Here is a 12,780-nt window from a genome sequence, read left to right on the forward strand (position 1 = left end):
GGCCGAGGTGCCCGAGCGGTTCTACGCGCTACAATCTCGAACCGTGCGACCGCTACGGTCGCAGGTTCGAATCCTTCCTCGGGCATGGATGTGTGTGATGTCAGGTTAGTTAAGTTTAAGTAGTTCTAAGTTCTAGGGGACTGATGACCTTAGAAGTTAAGTCCCATAGTGCTCAGATCCATTTGAACAATTTTTTTTGAACCGGCTACAATGCAAACCCCGTACGTTTCTCGACCTAAGCGAGTCGCCATCGTTCTTGGGTCGGACTATAGCGGCAGAACGTCCAGGCAATGAACAGTTTTCGCAAAGATATTTTCAGCGCTGCAATCTCCAGATACTGTTCCCGACTTTTATGCTATTTACCAATGAATGGCTGTTGACTCGAGACACCAGTGTGATCTCCACAAAAACCCATATTTGGGCAGAGGAAAATTAGCTCAGGTGGTTGGAGTTAACCAGCACTGTTTCAGTATGAACATACGGACTGGGATTACCAGCTAGCTGATTTTTGGGCCGTATTTAATCCCATACAAACTTCCAGGATCGATCTACCTTTCTCAGGAGAGTAGTTCCTACCCTGTTCGACGAGATGCTGGTGAAAATTCGTCTACGTCTCCAACAGGACTGAAACTCAATTTGACTCCGCTGTGCGTCACGTAGATGGATTTTTGGAGAGGGACCTGTTCCATAGCCCCTCGATCATCAGATTTTCGCCTTTTGACAGTTTTCGGTGGGAAATAATGGAGACTAAGGTACTGCCAAACTTGTAACGTCGGAGGAGGACCCTATCGCGTCAGTCCACCTTGCGACTGAAATACAGCCACGTACATTACACTGCATACACTGCAATCGCATTAGGGCTACAAATTTTTAACCTGTTTCGTAATTTACTTCACAGTACGACGCTATTGTTGGGTTTCTTAACGAAATGTGGAGACCGATCCATTACCAGATCTGAACCTTTCTCTGAATTTGACGGTCCACGGAGACCAAACCATGATTTACGGACATGGATTCCATCGCGAAAAAAAAATTGGCGAGGTGCGCGTAGGACTCACGCACTGAGTGTTCCAAACAAACTTAATTCATTCCGAGAATCGAAATCCTCGACCATTTTTGCCTGTTATCGGCACTGATACTGCCAAGATATACGTTCCACGGAATCCAAAAGTTTCGAGAATGTTTTAGTATCAATAATCTAAATGTGACAAAGTCGTGCGGGAGGCAGGCGACGTAGTTTTATGATAATCAGTAGTAACCCGTGTAGACTTCCTGTGTCGCGATAGTAAAAGTCAAGCATCAGTCATGGAATTTATCCATCATCAGATATCCAGGAGCGATTACTGCACGTAGATACGACTTTTCAAGTTGTATGTGAAACGCCATATTTCCTTGAAGTAATCGCTTCTGGGTATCTGATGATAGAGGAGTCCAGAAACGCGTCATACGTTCGATAAAGTCATTCCCTGCATGATGTTTGACTTTTACCATCCCGACTCTGTCGGTCTGAATGCAGAACTATTGATGCTTGTAGTCTGAAGTCTGACGTCAAGTAAAAATTGACAAAAGAAATATTTCTTTCGTGCGATATAATTAGAAATTAATAATTTTCGGATTTTTTCATTTACTTGTATTGTGAAACCTTGGTTCACGCCAAATTTTATGTACCTAGGTCAACGTGAAGAACACAATAACTTTTGATGAGTGACTTTTCGAGCATCAAACTATGTGACAAATGTCAGTATCTTTTGACCAAACTGACTAAGAAGTGTAAAATATTTCGCCGGCCGGGGTGGACGAGCGGTTCCAGGCGCTACAGTCTGGGACCGCGTGATCGCTACGGTCGCAGGTTCTGATCCTGCCTCGGGCATGGATGTGTGTGATGACCTTAGGTTAGTTGGGTTTAAGTAGTTCTAAGTTCTAGGGGAGTGATGACCTCCGAAGCTAAGTCCCATAGTGCTCAGAGCTATTTGAACCATTTGTAAAATATTTCAATTGACTGGGGACCACAGACCGCAGTATGTGACACAGATTTGAGCTTTACATGTGTACCTGTTTCTGAGGAAAAAGGTTCTTAACAGTCGAACTTACTGACGGAACAACAAATAATAAGTTTACCGCAATGCTGAGAGTACTAAGCGTTTCGCAGGTGCAGATTTTGCGTCCAACTTAAAGGGGTAGTGAATTGGTTGCGTAGTTGATTAGGAACTGTAAAACCTTTGATGCCACTGTTCTCAAACTTCAACACACCGCAGCGCCGAAATTATACAATTCTGGACAGAAATTCCCGCTTTAAAAATGACAATTTTGTCATCTCACGAAACTTTGTAAATGCCGTTGATTTTGTTTTTCTCGAATCTTCCTGTATACCGTGTTGTTTTATTTTCTCATCAAAATTATCCATCCCGACATCTCTTGGTGTGTTTCTGTGTCCTTCTGATACATCTTCTGGCTGCAAGTAGATGTAAAGAGCGAAGCAAATACATACCCACAATTTTAGATTTTTTTTTTAGTTATTTGATGTAACACTCATCGAGAAAAACGACATTGATGCCAATATACGCAGATCTATAAGGGTGACAGGAATTCCTTGTTTACATTAAGGGGCATCCAATTCAAATAAATTCATGTGGCTGCCTGCGACAGAAGTATGAAATTCATAACTTAAGAACATTGAAGAAATCAAAGTAACTGTGGCCGGCCGTTGTGGCCGAGCGTTTCCAGGAGATACAGTCCGGAACCACGCGACCGCTAGGGTCACAGGTTCTACGACCCTCGTAATCCTGCCTCGGGCATGGATATGTGTGATGTCCTTAGGTGAGTTAGGTTTAAGTAGTTCTAAGTTCTAGGGGTCTGATGATCTCAGCTGTTAAGTCCCATAGTGCTCAGAGCCATTTGAACCGTTTGAAAACAACTGTGATAAATATTCTGAAGGAAGGGGAAGAAGATGCACCACGAAGGAATTAACGGAATGGAACAGAAATCGAGATTACAATAACAGAAAATCTGGATAGTTTATTCAAGAGAAAGAGCTTCATAAGTTGAGAAAGTCAATAACGGTTTGGTCCACCTCTTGCCTTTATGCAAAGAGTCATTAGGCTTGCCATAGATTGGATGATGTCCTCCTGAGTGATAACATGCCAAATTCCTTCCAATTACCGCCTTAGGCCGTCAAAATCCAGAACTGATTTGAGGGCCATGCAGATGTCCTCAGTGGGGGAGAGATCTGGCGACCTTGCTGGCCAAGATGGTGTTTGGCAAGCCCAAAGACAAGCAGTAGAAACTCTCGCCGTGGGCGGGTGCGCATTGTCTTGCCGAAATATAAGTTCAGGATGGTTTGCTGTGAAGGGCAACAAAACGGGGTGTAGAATATTGTAGACATATCGCTGTACCGTAGGGGGGCCGCGTATGAGAAGCAAAGGAGTCCTCCTTTGAAAATAAATGGCACCACACACCATCGGTCATGGTTGTCGACACGTATGGTGGGCCACAGTCAGGATGGTATCCCACCGCTGCCTGGAGAGTCTCCAGACATTTTCGGCCTGGAATCTCATTGACTGGGGACGCCCTGGACAGCAGTGAGATATCAACCTGACAATACAGCCCAACAAGCAGGAGTGATCGGGTGTCATTTCTTTTCGTAGCAGGATACCTTTGGTTGTCATCCATGCCACCCTGACGGCACAGTGGTACGCAGACGATATTGTAACCCAAATGTTTTGTTACTCTTCGTGGCATGCCATGATGGGCGTACATTTCAGCAAGACAATGACCGCCCACATACGGTGAGAGCTTCCACTGCTTGTCTTGGTGCTTGGCCAACAAGGGGACTGGACCTCTCTCCAATTGAGAGATTTTATAGCATTATTGGCAGGGCCCTCCGACCAGCTTGGGATTTTGATGATCTAAGGTTCTAATTGGATAGAATTTGGTTCGATATCCCTCAGAAGGACATCTAACAACTCCATTAATCAGTGCCAAGCCAAATAAGCACAAGGACGCTAATGACTCGTTCAATTTGTGAAATTCCTTGTCTTGAATAAATAACCCAATTTCTCTGAAATGGTAATCGGTTGGTTGTCTGTACATGTACACCACATCTACAAATATCCGTCCTACTCGGATGATGTCTTTTTGGTACGTCGTGCATGTCTTTTTCTTAGCTGGTATTCATTCCCCGCCCTACCTACCAAAATCAATCAGCATCTGGTCATCCAGTTTCAGTGTATACCTGTACTGCCAACGTCACGTAGAAGAGGACCACAATAACAGAATCATGCAGATGCATTACGAGACGTTCCGATGGTTCATCGTTGATTAATCACAATACACTGAACAGAAAAGAACCGTACGGATCAGAATAATGGTTGAAAACGATATGGCGCGAATCTTTCAAGAAACTTGGCAGTTGGTCGACGCCGCGGTCCCGAGGCGCGAAATCGCCGCAGTCCGTATAAGGGGAGGGAAATGGCTTTCAAGAGCGGAGGCCAGCGTGAAAGAGGCCCGCGCGATTAACTGCGCAGATAGCCAGCCGGCGCGAGATTTGCGATCGAACGTATTCAGGGCGCCGGAGTCGTTAAGCGTATGAAGACCTTCCATTACCCGCGGAGAAAGTGATATAGCAATCATCCTATTCCGGAGACGAAAATCAAGATAAGGCGCAGGTTCTCCCAGTCACCGCCGCCGACCGCTAGCAACTTCATCGTCAGTAGGACGTTTCGCAGGAGTATCGTATTCTGCAGTGGAATTGAGATAACGGCACCGTGAACCGTGTTCTGGCGGTTGAATTACTGCTGCTATTAATGACTCTGGCTAGTGCGTATGTATTGAATACCTTGCAGCCTAAAGACACGCGAACTGTTTGGCATACAGTATAGGGCCCTTGAAACGATCCATTAACATTAATAAAACGGATTGTAGAACATAAATCTTTCTGGAGACAGCGCACTACAGCTGTTAAGCGATTCTGAAATGACATTTGAAAATATAAAAAAGTTTTCATGTCAATAACTTTCATCCAACAGACCAACATGTACACTCTAAAACGCCACAAACGAATTATCCGAATGGGACGGAAATCTGTATACGTGATGTATATGTATAGATAACAAAGGGTTACAATATCAGAAAAATTGGATGAGGAAAAACGTCACAAACTGAGCAAGTAAAGACCACGTTGGTCCACCTCCGACCCTTATGCAAGCTGTTATTCGGCTCGATGATGATTGGCAGAGTTGCTGGATGTCCTGAGAAATATCGTGCCAAGTTCTACCCAACTGACGCGTTAGATAGTTAAAATCCCGAACTGGTTGCGGGGCCCTGACCATAATGTTCCAAAAGTTGGGCTAGGCCAAGACAGGGTTTAGCAAGCACGAGGATAAGCAGCAGAAACTCTCGCCGTGTGCGGGCGGTCATTATCTTGCTGAAAAGTAAGATAAGTATGGTTTATCATGAAGGGCAACGAAACGAGGCCGAAAATATCGTCGACGCCCCGTTGTGCCATAAGGGTGCCGTGGATAACAATCAAAGCAATCCGACTAGGAAAACAAATGGTGTCTAAGACCACCATTCATAGTTGTCGAGCCATTATGTAATTCGAGAGTGAAGTTGGTATCCCACAGGTGTGCGGGGAGTCTCCAGACACGTCTTCACTGATCATCGAGACTCAGTTCGAAGCGGCACTCATCAATGAAGACAATTGTACTCCAGTCAATGAGATACCAGGCCGAGAACGTGTCTGGATCTGGAGACGCCCTGGACAGCGCTGGGATACCAGCCTATCGCCCGCCGTACGGCACAACAACCAGCAGTAATGGTGTTGAGTGCCATTTATTTTCATTGCTGGACCTCTTTGGTCTTCATCTGATGCATCCTTACAGCACAGTGATACGCGGACGATGTTTTACACACCGTTTTGTTGCCCTTGATGGTAAGTCATCCTGGACTTGATTTCAGTTAGTTAAGCCCTCTCGCACACGGCGAGAATTTGTACTACTTGTCTTCGCGTTTCTCAAACCCTTCTCAATAGAACAAAGACGCCGTATCTTTCCCCAATTGACAACGTTTGGAGTATTATGGGCAGGGTCGTACAACTATCTTGGGATTATGACGATCTAACGCGCAAATCAACAGAGTCTACCAAGACATCTGTCAGGTGAGCATCCAACAAATCTGTCAATCAATTCCAATCCGAATAACTGCTTGAATAAGGGCCAGAGGTGGAACAACGCGTTATTGACTTGCTCAGTTTGTGAAGCTCCTTCCCTTGAATAAATAATCCAGTATTTCAGAAATTGTAGTAATTTGTCTGTCTGTACACGTATATCACATTTAGCGATTTCCGTCCCATTCGGGTTATTCCTTCGTGGTGCGATGCCGTGGGTACTCACACTCACGTTTGATGTCGACAAACTGAAGTATGTACGAGTAGTAAAATCATGATGAGTGATGCATTGTGCTCCTGTCTTCTGCCTGCTCTTTATGATGGAAACGAACCGTCCTTGCACACCGCAAGTGCTTGTCGACTTGATAATGATGGCGAAAACAAAAATCAATACTATAACAGCTTTTGGTGGTTTCCGTACATCTTATCCCAACATAAATCCTTCTTTAATGTATCTATCATGTCATTACATAATATTGGAAAAGTACTGTGGTCATTATTTACGACCAAACTGTCTCATTCGAGTGTCTAGTAACCAACCCGATGATCTTATTCAGACACTCTTTACAAAAGTGGCTGCTCTGTGTACTCAACTCCTATTCGATAGCGTTATTTTCTTGTCATCGCTGTTGCCAAGCCAACGAGACAAAACCTCGCAGTATATTTAGAATTAATCTGCCGCAATGAAGTCACAATAGCTGGTGGCTGTATACACTTGAGCAATAGTCTAGAATGTGTGACGTAAGTATTTCATAAGATATACCTCGCAGATTGATTACGTTTGCAGTAACCTACGACTGCTTTCCATTAACATCTTCAGAATTGTTATGCTCAGATTATGTATGAGCTGACACATTCCATCTGTGACTCATTGGCACGGTAATGACAGGATTCTACGTTTTTACCTGTAATGTACTGATCCTTTAAAGCAGGTTACATATCGTTATAACTGAAAACTTAAAAAAGATCTGCCTGGGTACTTCTGCAGTTTTTTTTCTGATCATACTTACATATAGGTAACTGTGTGTGTGATGTTACTACGGGGTCTGCTCAAAAAATCCCGAAACTTTGTCCATTAAATTTTTTCTGTGCTTACCTTTCACTCCTTGTGCACGGTTTCTTAGAAATACTCTCCTGCCGGCCGGTGTGGCCGAGCGTTTCTATGCACTACAGTCTGGGACCGCGCGACCGCTGCGGTCGCAGGTTCGAAGCCTGCCGCGGGCATGGATGTGTGTGATGTCCTTAGGTTAGTTAGGTTTAAGTAGTTCTAAGTCTACAGGACTGATGACCTCGGAAGTTGAGTCCCATAGTCCTCAGAGCCATCTGAACCATTCTTTTGAAATACTCTCCTCCACAATTGATACACCGCTCCCAATGCGTTTCCGCTTCTGGAAGCACTCTCGGTACGCGTTTTGCTGGATCACGCGAAGTGCCGTTTGCAAATTTTCTATTATCTCGTCTATAGACGCAAATCTTCGTCCTTCCCAGTAGGGTTTTCAAATTTAGAAATAAAAAAAAGGCCGCAGGGGCCAGGTCTGGGCAGTATGGAGGATGAGACAACACAGTGTTTTCGTTTTTTGTGCATTAGTCAGGCACCTTAAGGGATGAATTTGCGGAAACGTTATCGCGATGCAAGAGCCATCAATTGCCTCGCCACATTTCAGGCCGTTTCCTTCTCACATTTTCCCGCAGGCGTCGCAACGCGTTCCGACAGTACCATCGATTAACAGTTTGTCCCTGTGGCAGGAACTCATGATCAGCTAATTCTTCATAGTCAAAGAAAATTATCAGCGTGGCTCTGAAAATTTGGAAATTTGTGATAAGTGTCTATGAGATCAAACTGCTGAAATCATCGGTCCCTAGGCTTACACATTACTTAATCTAACCTAACGTAACTTACGCTAAGGAAAACACACACACTCGTGCCCGAGAGAGGACTCTAACCTCCGACGGAGAGAGCCACGTGAATCGTGACAAGACGCCTCTGACCGCGCGGCTTCCCCGAGCGGCCCGTGGCATTGACGTTTGGCCTGACGTGACAAGCTGGTTTTGGTCTCTGAGAACCTTTTTCTGACCTGTGGTGGAGACTGAACCTTGGTCTCAACATCATAACCGTAGACCCACGTCTCATCACCAGTTATGATTCTCTTAAGGAACATCTCATTCACAGATTGTGAGGCGAAGGTCTTTCTGGTCTTGACTCGTGAACCGCTGGACGAACTTTGTGGCAAGATGCATTCCAACATGCTGAGTGAGGATTTCATGACAAGATCCAACTGAAAAATTATATTCTTTTGCGATCTCTCGGAAAGCCAGTCTTCGATTGGCACTCACAGTTTAGTTCACGTTTTGACTTCCGTCCGACCATTTTTAACCTTGTGAACCATTCGTAACACCGAGTACGGCTTAAGCACACATCACCATAGGCTTCCTGCATCGTTTGGTGTGTCTCTGTAATGGTTTTTTGAGTTTCACCAAAATTTAATGCAGACGCATTGCTCCTCTAACTCTGCCATCGCGAAATTCGCCAACTCTGCGACACAACGTTCTAGTGAATACAGCACTGAACAATAATTAACAGACATACAACATTGAAATATCCGGGAGTTACGCATTAAACACGAGCGTGTGCAGGGATTCCAACCGCATTTCGCTCGAACGCACCATTGGCGAAATATTACGAATGTTCGTAATTTCTTGAACAGACCTCGTATTGTCGATTGTTTGGTTGTCTAGTGGTCTGGCGAGGCTGTTCCACAAGTGTTAGCTTGGAGAGAATTGTTTTATTTATTTATAACAGTTTTCATAGAAGATGTCTGCCCACATCTTGCGGGCGTTGCGAGTGGAACCCATGGTTGTCAGTGCCTGATGCGTAGTAGTGAAGGTACCTGGAGACCCTGCGCCCAGTTCTACCCAGTACTGCTTTGCCTAGTAAGCATTCGTCGGCAGCGCTGTGCCAGATGATGGAGTGAAGGTCTGGCCCCACTGTACTGCTAGCAAGGCGGGCTGGTGCTTTCCCAGCCGTACCGAGTGACGGAAACCGAGACAGCCGGGCTGCGAACCACGGCCTCGACGTCTGGCAGGGTGATCCTAGCGTCGGCAGTGGATCAGCAGTGGCTGGGAGGGACTCAGTTCGACCCTCAGCACATCACTGCTGCCGCCGGAGCTCCAAGTCAGCTTTTCAGTAGGATGACCAATGGAGATAGTTGTTGGAGCTGATGGTGGGCGAGAGCCGATGGCTTCAGTGCAGTAACTGGCTCTGCAGCGGTCGCCGATTGGATGCCGCTTGGCGACTGGTTGGCCGGTGTTTACACACACCAGGGTAGGCTTGTTGATGAGTATACGCCCAATGTGTCACATACAACGCTTCCCCCAATACCACCGAAGTGTCTTGGGTCTCGATGATACCGTTGGTCGTCGACCCAGCAGTTTCTCCAGTGTGCCGAGGCGGCTGTAGTGTTCAAAAATGGTTCAAATGGCTCTGAGCACTATGGGACTTAACTTCTGTGGTCATCAGTCCCCTAGAACTTAGAACTACTTAAACCTAACTAACCTAAGGACATCACACACATCCATGCCCGAGGCAGGATTCGAACCTGCGACCATAGCGGTCGCGCAGTTCCAAACTGTAGCGTCTAGAACCGCTCGGCCAATCCGGCCGGCACGTGCAGTCATCAAGGGTACCCTAGTGGGCCTTCCGCTCCGAAAGCCCATATCAATGATGTTTCGTTGAATGATTCGCACGCTGTCACTTGTTGATGGTCCAGTATTGAAAGCTGCAGCAATCTGCAGAATGGTTGCACTTCTGTCTCGTTGAACGATTCTCCTCAGTCGTCGTTGGCGTCATTCTTGCGGGATCTTTTTCCCGCCGCAGCGATGTCCGAGACTCGACGTTTTGCCGTATTCCTCATATTCACGGCACACTTGTGAAATGTTCGTACGAGAAAATCCCCACTTCATCTATCACTGACCATGAGATGTTGTGACCCATTGCTCGTACTTCCACTATAACACCAAGGACGAAGTCACTTAAATCATGATAACCTTCCATTGCAGCAGCAGTAACCGATCTAACAACTGCGCCATACACTTGTTGTCTTATGAAGGCGTTGCCGATAGCAACGCTGTATTCTATTTACGTATACCTGTATTTGAATACGCATGTCTATACCAATTTCTTTGGCGCTTCACTGTAGCTTGAATAGCGACAATCCCTACGTAATTCTGTGTGGCAGTCGTGAACTTATTTCTGTATCTGTCAGTGACTGTCCCTCCCAGACAACATGTAGTATCTTCGCCATCAAGAAATCCGGAAGCCAACCAAGAATTTCTTCCCATACTCCACATCAGAGGTCCTCAAACTGCGACTCGTCGGTCGTATGCGGCCTGAATCAAGTATTCGTGCGCGTGGGACTGGCGGTTTTCAACCTTATAACAGTAAGCATCAAATAACTAACAGCCAAATATAGTAATATAAACTAGTATTAAGAAGTTCTTGGGAGTGTAATTACCCTGCTCGCTAACAAATAAAAAATTTTACAGGGACAGTAACAGCTCAAGATGAGCTTAATTTTAATTGGCTTTGGTCAATTTGGTCGTGAGTTAAGTTGGACACTTATCTAGGAGGCAGAGGCGTAACGTAGTGAGGCCCTGCAGGGTTAGATGATGTGATAGGGGGAATGTCTTACTGTCTGTCTTCCAATACTGACAACTCATGCGGGGGAGAGGGTCTGCTTCGTACCGTCCAGTTGCTTTGGTACAACGGAAGTAACCTGGATTAGTGATTGTGCATTACAGAAAGGGCCATCGAATGCAGTGCTTATCTGTAGCAAGTAACATGAAATTAAATTAATACTGTTGTAACACAATGCAATGAGCAGAAGAAAAATGACATTCAAAACATTTAGCAAATATATGTGATCGGCTCTCATATTGGATGACGCTAAATATAAGTACAATTACTGTTATTAATCAGTCATTCACATACACAGAAGAATGTCGTAATTCAAATTACTACCTTTGAGAGGCATAGTTAAACTTATGGCTGATTTAATTTCGATATCTGATACTTTAACCAGACGTGCGGATTTTTTGGCATCTATCTTCACTCTTCCGATCATAGGTATCCGAGCGAACAACTTGCTCAACTATCGAATCCTCTGAGTGGCTGTCGTGTCATTACGATCACACTCCTACTATGCCAGTAACAAAGGCATTTTTGCAAAACGTTATTGTAAAGAGCACCTGAGGAGTAATCGGAAAAGCAAGATGAAACTAAGGTTTTGTGTACTTCCACTGAGTAACTTGATCCAGTAATCAATGCACTCATGACTATCTGTTATTTTCTGTTTTGAAGTCGGGTTACTCTTTATTAAAACATTTTTGGCTGCCCATGTATACTGCTGTGAGAGACATTACGAAAGGTAATACTGCCAAGAATTTTTCTTCACTAAGACATATTCATTGTTATTAAAGAAACTGCATTTTTCGGTTAGAATAGTGAATGCAATTTCATCACGTTTATGTCACTACTTGAGTTCTTCAAAGTAAATTCTGAATGTAACTTTCACCACTGCCCTCGCGCACATCTTTATATCTGCGGGCGCCACAGCAGACATCACAACAGCACGTCATCAAGCCGTTACACTATCACACTTTTGAAGCTGTTGAGGACGGGAACATTCCGAAACAGAAGAGTCGACACGAAGTGTTCCGAATGGCGACATTTAACGACCTTTATTTGGCGAACAGCGGCCATCTTATAACTTCATAGACGGCCGGGGTGGCCGAGCGGTTCTAGGCGCTACAGTCTGGAACCGGGCGACCGCTACGGTCGCAGGTTCGAATCCTGCCTCGGGCATCGATGTGTGTGATGTCCTTAGGTTAGTTGGGTTTAAGTAGGTCTAAGTTGATGAGGCATAGTTACGAAGACGAAGTTAGGGAGACGAAAATTTAATAGCCATGGGTGACTGAAATTCGACAGTAGGAAAAGGGAGAGAAGGAAACATAGTAGGTGAATATGTATTGGGGCTAAGAAATGAAAGAGGAAGCCGTCTGGTAGAATTTTGCACAGAGCACAACTTAATCATAGCTAACACTTGGATCAAGAATCATAAAAGAAGGTTGTATACATGGAAGAATCCTGAAGATACTAAAAGGTATCAGACAGATTATATAATGGTAAGACGGAGAATTAGGAACAAGGTTTTAAACTGTAGGACATTTCCAGGGGCAGATGTGGATTCTGACCACAATCTATTGGTTATGAATTGTAGATTAAAACTGAAGAAACTGCAAAAAGGTGGGAATTTAAGGAGATGGGACCTGGATAAACTGACTAAACCAGAGGTTGTACGGAGTTTCAGGAAGAGCGTAAGGGAACAATTGACAGGAATGGGGGAAAGAAATAAAGTAGAAGACGAATGGGTAGCTCTGAGGGATGAAGTAGTGAAGGCAGCAGAGGATCAAGTAGGTAAAAAGACGAGGGCTAGTAGAAATCCTTGGGTAACAGAAGAAATATTGAATTTAATTGATGAAAGGAGAAAATATAAAAATGCAGTAAATGAAGCAGGCAAAAAGGAATACAAACGTCTCAAAAATGAGATCGACAGGAAGTG

The sequence above is a fragment of the Schistocerca americana genome, chromosome 3 (genome assembly GCF_021461395.2).
Source record: "Schistocerca americana isolate TAMUIC-IGC-003095 chromosome 3, iqSchAmer2.1, whole genome shotgun sequence".
Taxonomy (NCBI): Eukaryota; Metazoa; Arthropoda; class Insecta; order Orthoptera; family Acrididae; genus Schistocerca; species Schistocerca americana.